Source organism: Delphinus delphis, chromosome X (assembly GCF_949987515.2).
Source record: "Delphinus delphis chromosome X, mDelDel1.2, whole genome shotgun sequence".
NCBI lineage: Eukaryota > Metazoa > Chordata > Mammalia > Artiodactyla > Delphinidae > Delphinus > Delphinus delphis.
In genome coordinates this window covers 7278253-7292304 of record NC_082704.1, presented here as the reverse complement: position 1 = coordinate 7292304, position 14052 = coordinate 7278253, and positions in this window count along the sequence as shown.

Genomic DNA, 14052 nt, shown 5'->3' with positions numbered 1-14052 from the left:
AAAAAACAATGATACAAATGTACTTATTTACAATAAGAAACAGACTCACAAAGAAAACAAACTAATGATTATCAAAGAGGAAAGGGGGAGGGATAAATTAGGAATTTGGGATTAACATATACACACTACTATATATAAAATAACCAACAAGGACCTACTATATAGCATGGGGAACTATATTCAATATCTTATAATGAACTATAATGGAAAAGAATCTAAAAAATAATATATATATTATATATATCTGTATAATATATATATAATCTGAATTGCTTTGCTGTATACCTGAAACTAACATAACATTGTAAATCAACTGTACTTCAATTAAAAACATAAAACAAACAAAACACATGACCATCAGAGGAAAAAAGTAAATTAGTAATTATTAAGCCCATGCTGCATGCCGGGCATTTCCACATGTATCATCCACCCCATTATACTATCAGTGTGCTCTACGAATCCGCTCTTCACCCTCCTCTAACTGGTACCCCAGGAGGCTGCCCTGTATGGGCACCAACAACTTGAGTCCCTTGCCGTCTGGCTTCTGTTGGGTTCAGTGAATAAGAGGCAGGAGATTGCAGCAAGGGAGGAATGAAAAGGCAGGTGATTTATTCTTCTGACTTCCTCCCATTTGGTCACCAAGAACTGGTAGTGTCCATCAACTAAAGCTTCCAGCTCCTCTCAGGTAGGCTTATCCTATCCACAATGACAGACATTTCTTTGGGTTCCTATAACTCCTCCTTCCCTTTGATCCTTCAGGCCTAAGAGTGATAATGGCTGCCCACTATTGCCAGGAACCCCTGCTGTCTCCACTCTGCCCACACCTTGTAAAGAGTCTCTTTGTTGAACCTCTCCAGTCACTCCTTTTGAGGGTGAATCATACTAGACTCTGAATAATACACAGTAATCCTACAAGGTTAGTAAAATTATGTTGGTTTTTTGGTTGAAGAGTGGAGGCTGAGATAATTAAGTAACTTTTCCAAGAGTCCAATTAGTAAGTGACAGAGCCAGAAATCAAACTAAAGTATTTTTTTTAAACTTCCTTTTACTGGTAGCTGATTCCATAAGCTACAGCCTGTTAGCTGTATCCACAGGAAAACTAGATATCTCACTGAAGAGGGGATGTATTTCAGAATAGATTTAAATGAGCATTCCTCATTTTGAAATTCAATTGAATCTCCCTTCAAATGGACTATATCTGTAACAAAGGGTTTTGGGTGTGGTGTGATGGTTAGGAATGTGAAACCTGGAGTCACTGCCTGACTCTCCAACTACTATCACTGTGTGACTTTGGGTAAATTACTTACATTCTTTTTGTTTCAATTTCCTCAGTTGTAAAAATTAGAGTAGTAATAGTGCCGGCTTCATAGAATCATGGAAAGGATAAAATGAGCTAATATATGTAAAGCCCTTAAAACAGTGTATGACTCACAGTAAGAGGTCAATAAATGTAGCTATTATTATTATGGATTTCAATGTATTCACTTCTCTTGCCTCTAAACCTATGGAGCTGATTCTCACAAAGAGAATCCTCCTACTTTATAGAGATCAGAAACAAATATGCAGCTTCTCTTGTGTTTTTTTAATTATTATTATTTAACCTGCTAGAAGGAAGATAACAATTTTGAGCAGCTAGTTACATCCCATCTTTGGGACCTTTGGGGTTCTTATTGCTAAAAGTTCCCTTTTAGTGGAATTGTTGGGTGGGTAGAGATGGGTCCATGGTGAAAGTAGCTTCACTGACCTATGCTCAGCAGGCTCAGTGTAAAAACAGAGCCTGTTTTTACACTACATATTTGTCCGGTAGTATTTTCTTACCTAGCTCTGCTGGTGACCAGAGGCACTTCAATATTTTTTTGCAAAGAGAACAGCTCAGTGGCTACATTGGAATCAAGCTTTTTCCCTTGGTTTGCTCAGCACCTTGTTGAGTGGTCACTGGTCTCCAACGACAGAAGTTGGAAACAGTACGCGATTGGGAGTCATGAGATCTGGGTTCTCTCAGTTGTTTCAATATGTGGCTCTATGACTTTGGCCAAGTTACTAACCCATGTAAGCCTTAAGTATCTCATCTGTCAAAACAAGAAGTTGGATCAGTTGATGAATAAAATCTCTTTCTCTCCTGAAATACCATGGCATTACTGAGGGAATCATAGCACCTAATCAAAGTGGCCAGCCTTCTCTTTGCCTCGTGTGAGGGCTCAATGGCAAAGCAGAAAGAACACAGGCTGAGGTGACAAATACAAGTGGAGGCCTAGTATAACTTTACTGCTTACTCCCTATCTGAACGTTGAAAAGTTATTTGATAGATACTGAATAACCTCAAATTCCTCATTTTTAAAGGTAAGATATAATACAAAACATTGTTAGAAGATGATTCATGTCAATTTCCTAGTACACTATATGATAACTCTACTAATATTCAAGCGTCTTACCGTTTCATTGAGGAGTTTGAGAGATCTCATAATAGAATTACTAGAGCATAGAAATTTGTGATAATCTTTTTCAGACCACAAATGAGGACACAGGCTATGAGGAAAGATTTCATATTTGTGAATTTATTTATAAGAAGATTCATATGAATGTATAAACATTAGATTCTATTGAGCATTTACAGAATTCCCTTAAAATACTTAAAAGTGTAAGATATTGAGAGAGTACTGGGAAATTTCTGGTGGCCATTCATGTAAAGTAAATGCCATGCACGACATATACACATGTATGTATATAACAGGGATTCAGGGATGGATGAGATCACAAAGATTTGCTCTGTACTTCGTTACTGCGGCTCTGTCAGCCAGGAGTCAATGGTACCACATAAAAAGCTGCTGTGAATCTCTGAACCACAGTACAGGGTATTCTTCCAGATTCCCTTCTGTTTATTCTAAATCCCATAAAAATGTATCCTTTCGGGGCTTCCCTGGTGGCGCAGTGGTTGAGAGTCCACCTGCCGATGCAGGGGACACGGGATCGTGCCCCGGTCCGGGAGGATCCCACATGCCATGGAGCGGCTGGGCCCATGAGCCATGGCCGCTGAGCCTGCGCGTCCGGAGCCTGTGCTCCGCAACGGGAGAGGCCACAACAGTGAGAGGCCCGCGTACCGCAAAATAAAAAAAAAAAAATTTATCCTTTTACATCCCAACTCTTTAATTTTCTCATCCTGTCTCCCTTCTTGATTATTTCCTTTTTAGAAAAAACTCAGGTTTATTGAGGTATAGTTTACCTACAGTAAAATTCACCTCTTTTCAGTGTATATAGTTTGATGAGTCTTGACAAATGTCATGTAATCCTTATAATCATTATTGAGATTATTTCCACCACCAGCCCCCAAATTCCCTGATGTCTCTTTGAAGTCAGTTTCCACCCTTCCCCCTGCTGGATCCTGTCAACCGATGATCTACTTTCTATCACTATTGTTTTGTCTTTTCTAGATTTTCATATGTATGGAATAATACAGTATGTAGTCTTGTGTTTGGCCTCTTTCACATGGCATAATGCTTTTGAGATTCATCACGTTGAGTACATCGATAGTTTATTACTTTCAATGTGGAGTATTTTTCCTGTGTATGAAATACCATATTTTGTTTATCTTTTCCACAGTTCATGGACATCTTGATTTTCCAGTTTTTTGTGATTATGAATAAAGCTACTACAACCAAACATATAGAGACATTTATGTGAACATAAGTTTTCATTTCCCTTACCTGGGAGTGGGATTGCTGGATCATATGAATAAAATATTTAACTTTATAAGAAACATGCCAAACTGTTCCCCGAAGTGGCTGGTCCATTTTGTGTTCCCATCAGCAGTCTATAAGAGATCTGCTCTCTTTGCATCCCCAGCAGCATTTAGCATTGTCAGGCCTTTTATTTGTAGCCTTTCTAGGAGGCATGCAGTGATAGCTAACGGTGGTTTTAGCTTGCATTTCCTTAATGAGGCAACAGTATCTATGCCCAGAAAAGTGCATGCCACTCCACCTGTCAGGCTATTATTGTGTGGGTGAGTCCATACAGTCCGGAGTTGAGCTGGGCTTAGGTTTTCTTGTTGCTATGGTTACCCTCAGTAACTCTGCCTAAAGGCACTGACACATTCCTTCGGTAATGGGTCACTTCCCTGTGCTTCTGTGGGGCCCGGAGTACCAGAAGTCTTTCCTCGGGGTTCCTGCTCCCCCGCAGCTCTGAGCAGGACCTGCCTGCCTGTACTGCTTTGGAGTCTCCCTCCACACTCCCGCAGGGGTGACTGCTGCTTCTCGGTACTCAGTGAGAGGCTAGTGCTCTGGGCGGTGGGATCTCCTCGGTTCTCCAGCTCCAGCCTAGGGCTCCGGGGTGGGGATTTCTCTGTGCTCCTGCCCCTCGTCCCAGTGACAGCCCATCTCCCTCAGGTATCTGCAGGTGTATCGGAGGGAAGGCAGTTTTCTGCCCTTCCTCTAATGGCAGCGGATCTTTGGGGCCTGAGAGAGGACTTGTGTCTCCCACGCCTCCAGGAACAGTGGAACTTTGCGTGGGTCCTGGAAGCTGGAGGGTTTCCTCTCCTTTTTTCTGGGGCAGGTGGTTAGAGTCTGGATGTAGAGTCCAGGGAAGTAGGCAGTGTTTCTTGCCTGTGTCCCAGTGGCAGCCCATCACCCCCTACATGCCCGCAGTGCCCACAAAGGGAACTCTCTCAGGTCTGAGTGCCTCCAGCTGGTGGAGGCTCGGGTAAAGAGCCTGCAAGTGAGTGCAGACTCCCCTGTGGTCTGGGTCTTTCAAGCATTATAAATTCATCACTATCCCCAAGTAGACCTTTAAGAATTCATTAAAATTTCAGGCGTTTCTTCTTACCTACCTTTTTTTCCTCCCAAAGGTAAACCAACAAACAAACATGTCCTGTCTCTTTTCAGAAGGGCTTGCCACTTGGAAATGTAGTTCAGCACGCTGCTTTGTTACTTCAGCAATTTGAGCAACTCAGGAATAACTGTGGTCTTGTCGATGATCCACCCCTATCTTATTGTTAACACGGAAGCCACATTCTCTTACAGCTTTCTACATCCTGAGAAGAAGCAGCACTTCTTTCAACTCATGCTCTTCTGATCTGATCACTCTGTCTACACTGTTTACCTTGGAATAGACCCTGCGCCAATAGGTACTGCTATGGCAACTGTAATGCCGGGCAAAAGGCACTGTACACCAAGGTCAAGCCCTTGAAATACTGCCAGCGTCCTCCCCTAACCTGACATTCCAACTCTGGGAAGGAGACAAGAACCCTGGAGGAGGTAGGGCTTAATCTGTACCTTGAAAAGAGGAGAGAGAGCCTTAAGAGGAGACGCAGTCCCGAGAATACTCTGTGAGGAAAAACGTATGCTTTCTTTCTAACTTCCTTCCCCCTTTATGTCCGAGGTGAGTCAGGGCACTTCCATCGGATTTGAGCCACTTCTCTCTCCAAAAGATTGTTATCTTTCTCCATTCCATGCCTCTGTTTCCATCCAAAAGAACTGGCTGTGTAACAGTTCCTATGAGGTAACTTGCATGTGTCCAGAAGTAAATATTGCCAGAGAATCGCCCTTTGGCAAAGCCTTGGTTTATAAAAATCACAGATTTGGCTAACCTGCCAAACGTTAGCATGCTTTAGCAGTGAGCTTGACAAGATGGTATTTCCCTACAATTCCCAGTCTCTGATTTCTACTAGTACATGAGAGGACTTTTCACCTCCTCCACTTTAAATAATTCCTTCTCCTTGCCCAATTTAGTTAATTAAGAACTGATAGTTATCAAGTCCATTCTTTGCCTTCTATGAATACAAAACTATGCCTAAACTGACTCCAAGGTCTTATCAAATGATAATATCTCAATGTGAATGAGTTTATCTTTGACCCTTCCTGAAGTTCAGGTGAGAGAAGAGGGGCAGAGAGGAGAGCATGTACTTACTGGTGTTCTAATTGGGTGGGGGTACGAGCAGGTATTACGGGCACAGAATAAGGAAAGGAGTACAGAAAGGAGAAAATGAAGTCATTGACAATGAACTTCCCAAGTTTGATCATGTGCCTAACCTAGCTGCCGGTGAATTACTTTGAGGAAGAAATGTCCTATGTAGACAAGTATCTTGTTAACAAGGGAGATCATGATTCAGTCATGACTTTTTGAGGGTCAGAAAGTTCCTGTTTATCCCACTGCTCTAAAAAGAACTCAAGAAAAGAATTGGATGTGAGAAATTGAACAAATGATAGTGATGAATTTCATTCTCTCTAAGGACTCTTCTATATGTATTTTAATTTGTTTTTTAAAGAGCAGCTTTTGATTGATTGATTGATTGGTTTTTGGCTTTATTGGGTCTTTGTTGCTGCGCGCAGTCTTTCTCTAGTTGCAGTGAGCGGGGGCTACTCTTCATTGCGGTGCACAGGTTTCTCATTGCAGTGGCTTCTCTTGTTGTGGAGCACAGGCTCTAGGCTCATGGGCTTCAGTAGTTGTGGCACACGGGCTCAGTAGTTGTGGCACATGGGCTTAGTTGCTCTGCGGCATGTGGGATCTTCCCAGACCAGGGCTCAAACCTGTGTCCCCTTGCATTGGCAGGCATATTCTTAACCACTGCACCACCAGGGAAGTCCCTATTTTAATGTTTTAAACTTGTGATAATATTTCATTTTGGTGATGTAAAAGCTATTATTATGGATACATAAGATGAAGCAGATGTTTTAGGCTGTTTTCCTAGCTTTTTGTTATCTCAGTGCCTTCCCTTCATTGATTGTCGATCATATTCCAAGCCAAATTCATTTCAAAAAGCTGAAGCAGGCAGGGGAGGAGTTGGAGAGAGAGAGAGAGAGAGAGAGGGAGAGAGAGAGAGGGAGAGAGAGAGAGGGAGAGAGAGAGAAGGAAATTCCTGTTGACTTTATTTGCTTGGTCAATATCAGGAATTTATTTGATGCAAAATTTACTATACAATCAATATCCAAGCTTCCAATTTTGGAGAGCTACATGTCAGGAGCTTTGCTAGGGACATTACAGACTTTATCCTATTTAGATTTCACAACAACCAAATGAGTTAGTTACTGTTATATCCACATGTAAAATAAGTCATCCAAAGCACACATAGGTAAGTGAAGGAAGCATGATTTGAGAATAGCTTGATCTGATTTCAAGGCACTAAACTGTTGTGAAGGGATTTTGCACATCTAATTAAAGTCTCAATAAATTAACCTTAAGATATGGAGATTATCTGGGTGGGCCTGACCCAATCAAGTGAGCCCTTTAAAAGCCATGCTTCTCTGGCTAATAGCAAATGCGGAAGTTAAGGAGATCGCTGCTAGCTGTGAATGATCTCCAGGGGACAGCTGGGAAATTGGGGCCTTGAGACCCACGACCATTACAAACCGATGTAATGTAATATGAAACACATCTGAGCAGAAACTTTAAATGCAGTTGCATGGTTTAGATTCCGCTCATGTCCCTTGCTCATCCTCTTTGGCACAAGAATGGGAAGGCCTAACACAGTGGGTGCTCTTTCAATCAGGGTCCCAGAATTAGACAATGCATAGAACTGAGTCAAGCAGAAGTAAGGATATACAGTATTTTTTATCCTGCTTTTATAGTTTAACGTTTTGGTAGAGTATATTAGTTATCTATTGTCAAGTAACAATATCACCACAAACTTAGTGGCTTAAAACAACACATATTTATCATCGCAGTTTCTGTGAACCAGGAGTTTGGTCATAGCTTAACTGGATCCTCTGTTTCAGGGTCTCACATAGTTGTAGTCAAGACGTTGGCCAGTGTGCAGTCTCTTCGGAGGCTCAGCTGGGGAAGAACCTGCCTTCAGGCTCAAGTTGTTGGCAGCATTCGCTTTCTTGAAGGCTGCTAGACTGAGGGCCAAGCTTTCTCACTGGCCATTTGCTGGAGACCGCCTTCACTTCCTTGCCGAGTGGCTCTCTCCACAGGGAAGTCTCAAAACATGCCAGCATACTTCTTCAAAGCCAGAAAGGGAGAGAGTGTCCCCTAGCCAGACTGGTGCTACAACTATGTAACATTATCACAGAAGTGCTATCCCATCACCTATGTTGTATTTTGTTGGTTAGATGAAAGCCATAGATTCTGCCTCCACTCAAGGGGAGGGGAGTATACAAAGGTGTTAACACCAGGAGGAAGGGATCATGGGCAACTATCCTAGAATCTGTCCACCACAGATAGAACTTCTCATGTCACTAAACATTCTTGAAAAATATAATTTTTAATGCTTGCACAATACGTCACATGAATGGACGATAATTTAATCATTCTGTTATTCAACAATTGGATGGTTAATTACCTTTTCAATTAGAATTATTCTGGCAAATACTTGTACATAAATTTTTGTCTACATGTTTACTTATTTATATCCCTAAATGACAGTTTGCTGAATTAAAGGCTATACCTGCTTTTAATGTCCTTGATAAATATTGTCACAGTTATTTCCAGGAAAGGCATACCAATTTGTAATTTCTATGCCTATTGAAGATTCACTGTCTCACCATCCCTCGGCATTTATATATATGGTTAAATGTGAATTCTTTTATAGGGCTATTGACTACATTTCATCAATTGTTTCTTTTCTATTTTTCTGTTGCTATGTTAACATTTTTATTATTGATTTTAATTACTTTTTATATATTACAAGTATTAACCTGCCTTTAATCTTGATCTCAAGAATTTATTTTCAATTCTTCCTTTACCTTTTTTTATGACAGGTTAAATCTTTTATGTAATAAAATATATGAAATTTTTCATTTGTAATTTCTTTCATTGTTTGGGTAATTAAAAATTTACTTCCCTTCCCAAGATCAGTGTCATTTGAACCTCTATTTTCTATTACATTTTACGGCTTTAGTTTTTCAATTTCATTATTACTGTGTACTGGGATATATTTTTGTGCATGCTATGCTATGAGGTTTAAACTTATTTTCCCCTGAAGATAACCAATATGTCCATCATGATTTAATAAATGTTCCATCATGTCCAAATTGGCTTCTAAGGCTTCTGTCATTAAATACTAAATTCTTAAATATACTATGAGTTATTTCAAGTATGCTAATTTAAAAAAATTATCCTGTTGTTGATTCTTTAGCCAATGTCACACTAATTTTAATTAATATACTTTTAGAATATGCTTTAAAATATGCTAAAATTAGCTTCTAACTTAAGGGTTGGGTGATATACTTGTGTATTTTGCTTTCCACAATCAGTATATCGATGGACTATTATATCATATTAATCTTAATATTCTACCTGAAATAATCCAAGGGAACCCACTAATATGATTCAATACAGATTCTTTTTATAATAGAATCATCATCTTGAAGCACATTTTGAAAATGTTAATTTTCATGAACAATATTGGCATTTTATTAAATGAAACCATATGTGAGCTCTTTAGAGAGAGAGTCTACATTAATTGGGGGAAAAGATAGTTGAGAGCAAAAATTCTTTCAATATTTTGTCCATTGTTTGAGCATCTTAATTCTATTTAGGTATTCATGAAGTAAGTGAAGCAGAGCTAAGCATATGCAGAAATGGTAAGCAGTTATGCAATAAGCACTAGTATGCAAATAGTGTATGTTCGTTTTCATGACATATGCATATGTATATGCACTTATATTTACTTCTAATGATATTATTGAGATATCTTTAAAATAAATAAGATTGTACATTTTGAAAATCTAGAAACAAGAAAAGACAGAGAAGTCGTTTGTCTATTTTAACATTTGCCCATTTGGTTTTCTATTTTTTTTTTTTTTACATCTTTATTGGAGTATAATTGCTTTACAATGGTGTGTTGGTTTCTGCTTTATAACAAAGTGAATCAGCAATATTGTGCCTGGAGGCAAATGTACCATATAACTCAATCCTTCCCTTATGCTAACATATTCAAAAGACTATGCAAATCATTTAACAATAGTAAAGTCATCACAGTTCTCAGGGAAAATAATTTCCATTTTCACCAAGAGGTTTATATAGATAAAAGAGCATAATAAATAGAAGCGAGGTCCTTGATGCTTGACCAACTCCTGCCACTTCTAACCTCTTCTCAGTTACATATTCACAAATTGGAGTGATAGTTTCAAATAGTTTCTTATTATTTGGATGACTTACATTTCACTGTTTATCTAGGGAAAGGTAAATGTCCATATGTTTCCACTTCATGCCCTCATTGAACTTTCCTGAACTCTTCTTGTGTACTCAGATTTTGAAACCAAAATATACTTTTCACTTCTGTACAAAAGCAAAATTTGCACAATCAGGGTTTGCTAGTCAGTGGAAAGGTATATGAAGAGACCGTGATGGTTATTAGAGAACATTTCTATGGATCCCTCCTGCCGGGGTACAGCAGCTGGTGTGATCCTGGGAACCTGAAGCAGCCAGAGAGGTAGGGCTCAGAGCACACCATGATGGGGACTCTCCAAGCTGACAGGAGTAAGGACCTTTCTGCTACTGGGCAGCCAGATTGGAGATTGCTCCTCTGGGAGGGACATTGTACATTTATTTTCAAGTACAGAGCCTGGATAAGAATCCTGATAAAGTAGAGAGACTAATATTTATTCAATAAATGATGTGCCAGGTGCTATGCTAAATACCAAATAGTGTTTCATTTAATTATCACAGCAACACTGTGAGGTAGGCACCATGATAATTAGAATGCCCATTCAATTTATTTTCCATACTAAAACACTTTGGGGAGTAAAATGGTAGCTATTAATATTTAAGCTCAGACAATACGTATAACATGGGACTTTCCTAGAAAACTGTAAATGTGGTCACTCTTTTATCATCCCCATATTACAAATAAGGAAATTGAGGTTCAGAGAGATTAAGTAATATCCCCAAGTGCCACAGCTAGAAAGTGACAGATCTAGGACTCACAAATTCTTGAACTTACCACTTTATGGAGTAAGCGGTTCATTACAAAGCAGTAATTCAGGAGATTTTTGACAAGGGGTGACAGATTAATAACATTTCCGCTCTATTTCCTTCAGTAAAATCCTCCACAAAATAGTAGAAAGATTAAGAGAAGGAGAAAACTCCATCTTTTTTAAAAATTTATTTTATTAAAATATAGTTGATTTACAACGTGTTAATATCTGCTATATAGCAAAGTGACTCAGTTGTAAATATATATATGTATTCTTTTTCATATTCTTTTCCATTATGGCTTATCACAAGATATTGAATATAGTTCCTTGTGCTATACGGTAGGACCTTGTTGTTTATCCATTCTATATATACTAGTTTGCATCTGCTAATCCCAAACTCCCAATCCAGCCTTTCCCCACCACCTCCCTGTCCCCCTTCGCAAACACAAATCTGTTCTCCATGTCTGTGAGTCTGTTTCATAGATACATTCATTTGTATCAGTTTTTTAGATTCCACATATAAGTGATATCATATGGTATTTGTCTTTCTCTGACTTATTTAATATGATAATCTCTAGGTCCAACCATGTTGTTGCAAATGGCATTATTTCATTCTTTTTATGGCTGAGTAATATTCCATTGTATATATGTACCACACCTTTTTTATCCATTCAATTGTTGATGGACATTTAGGTTGTTTCCATGTCTTGGATATTGTGAATAGTGCTGCTATGAACATAGGGGTGTATGTATCTTTTTGAATTATAGTTTCATCTGGATATAGGCCCAGGAGTGGGGTTGCTGGATCATATGGCAACTCTATTTTTAGTTTTTTGAGGAAACTCCATACTGTTTTCCATAGTGGCTGAACCAACTTACATTCCCACCAACAGTGTAGGAGGGTTCCCTTTTCTCCACACCCTCTCCAGCATTTGTTATTTATAGACTTTTTCATGATGGCCATCCTGACCGGTATGAGGTGATATCTCATTGTAGTTTTGATTTGCCTTTCTCTAATAATTAGTGATATTGAGCATGTTTTCATGTGCCTTTTGGCCATCTGTATGTCTTCTTTGGAGTAATGTCTATTTAGGTCTTCTGCCCATTTTTCAATTGGGTTATTTGTTTTTTGTTGTTGTTGAGTTGTATGAGCTGTTTGTATATTTTGGAAATTAAGCCCTTGTCAGTTGCATCAGAGAAACCTCCATCTTTAAGGAAACTAGGAAGTGGTAAAAAAAAATCCTGAACCACAACATATATAGATGAAACTCTTCTTCCAGGACAATATCGCTCCTGAGCCCCTTTTGCAAAAATGTATGTAACACTAAGATCCAGTCAACCCAAACAGTAAAGAACCATAAAATGCAGAAGCCATCGTGGTACGATAGGGCTGGGATCGAGTACTGATTCCATTAATATTTGTAATTTAAAATGAAAAAATGTAAGAATTATAATTATAAAACAGAATATAAAGGTTATAAACACTGACAATGTAAACATTGTAAGGGAGCTGACAAAAATGTGGAGGTGTGAGGGAGGAGGGGATTGGGAGGAAATTTAAGTACATGAATATCTTCCTTATCCATGGAGAGAAACCAAGAGATATCATCCAACATGGTAAGTCAATAAGTAGATGTTAATTATACTATCTAAATTTAGGAAGTTAAACAGAAGTATTAAAAAATATATAAATTTTCAATATTACCAAAAGGAAAAAAAACAGAAATAAACCTAGAATTTCATAACTGTAAATAGTAGAAGCAATCTCTCCTAAGTACCAAAACAACAAGAAAGTAAATAAAATGAAAAGAAAGACAACCACTTGATGATGAACAAGGTAAAGCCAAGAATATCGTGGTAACGTACATTTCTGTAGGTATTAGCCCATGCAACCACATAAATGAAAGGAAAGAAAAGAAGTGACAGAATTATCCATATTTGCAAACAAAATATGATTATCCATCTGATGAAACCCAGAAGAAAAATTGAAACCCCATTCGAAAAAATAAGAGAATTCATTGAGGTATCTGATTACAAAATCAGCAATATTAATCAATAGCTTTTCTGTATATAAAAGCTAACCAGATATAAAATAAAATGAAAGAGAAATCTGTCATCAATAGTCATATGATTTATGACACCTAGGCATATTATTCAGTCTTAGAAAAGAAAGACATCCTGCCATTTGAAGCAACGTGGATGAACCTGCCAGATATCATGCTAAGTGAAATAAGCTAGACACAGAAAGGAAAAAAAACTCCATGATCTCACTTTTATGTGGAATCTTAAAAATCTATGTTGAATGCATAGAAGCAGAGAGTAGAATGGTGGTTACCAGGGGTGGGGAGGAGGGGGGAAATGTGGAGATGTTGGTGAAAGGGTGCAAAGTCACAGTTATGTAAGATGAATAAGCCTAGGGATCTAATGCACAACGTGATGACTATAGTTAATAACACTGCATTGAAAACTGAAAATTTGCTAAGAGTAGATTTCAGGTGCTCTCATTACACACAAAAAATGGTAATTCTGCGAGCAGATGAGATAGAGGTTAATTAGCTTAACTGGAGTAATCATTTCACTGTGTATATGTATTTCAAATCATCATGCTGTCCACCTTAAATATATACAATGTTTAAAAATAAAATTACAAAAACATCTAGGCACAAATATCATAAGAAATGCACAGCACTTCTATCAACTAGAAACTTAAAAATTTTTCTGAGAGACTTAAAACCAGCTTTAAATAAGTAGAAAGCTATACCAAGTTGTTGGAGAGTGAGATTCAATATTCAAAATATATTGATTCTGTTTAAATGAATAGATTACAGGCAATTCTAATCCAAACATTAACATGACTTTAGCTATAACTTGACATAATGATTCTGAAGTTCATCTGGATAAATAAACACGAGAACAGCAAGGGATCCTCTGAAAAAGAAACATAAAGTAGGGGAACTAGGATTGCTATATGTTACTACATTGCAAAAAGCAACAGTAATTAAAGCTGTTTGATTCTGGGACTTAAACTGACTGATGAACATAATAGAGAGTCCAGCCAGATCCAAACACTTCTGGAATTTAGTTTGTGATAAAGTAGCATCTCTGGTAATGGGGAAAATAGATTATTCAATATATATACAATGGAATATATTACTCAGCCTCTAAAAAGAAGGAAATCTTAAAAAAAAAAAGAAAGAAAGCTTGC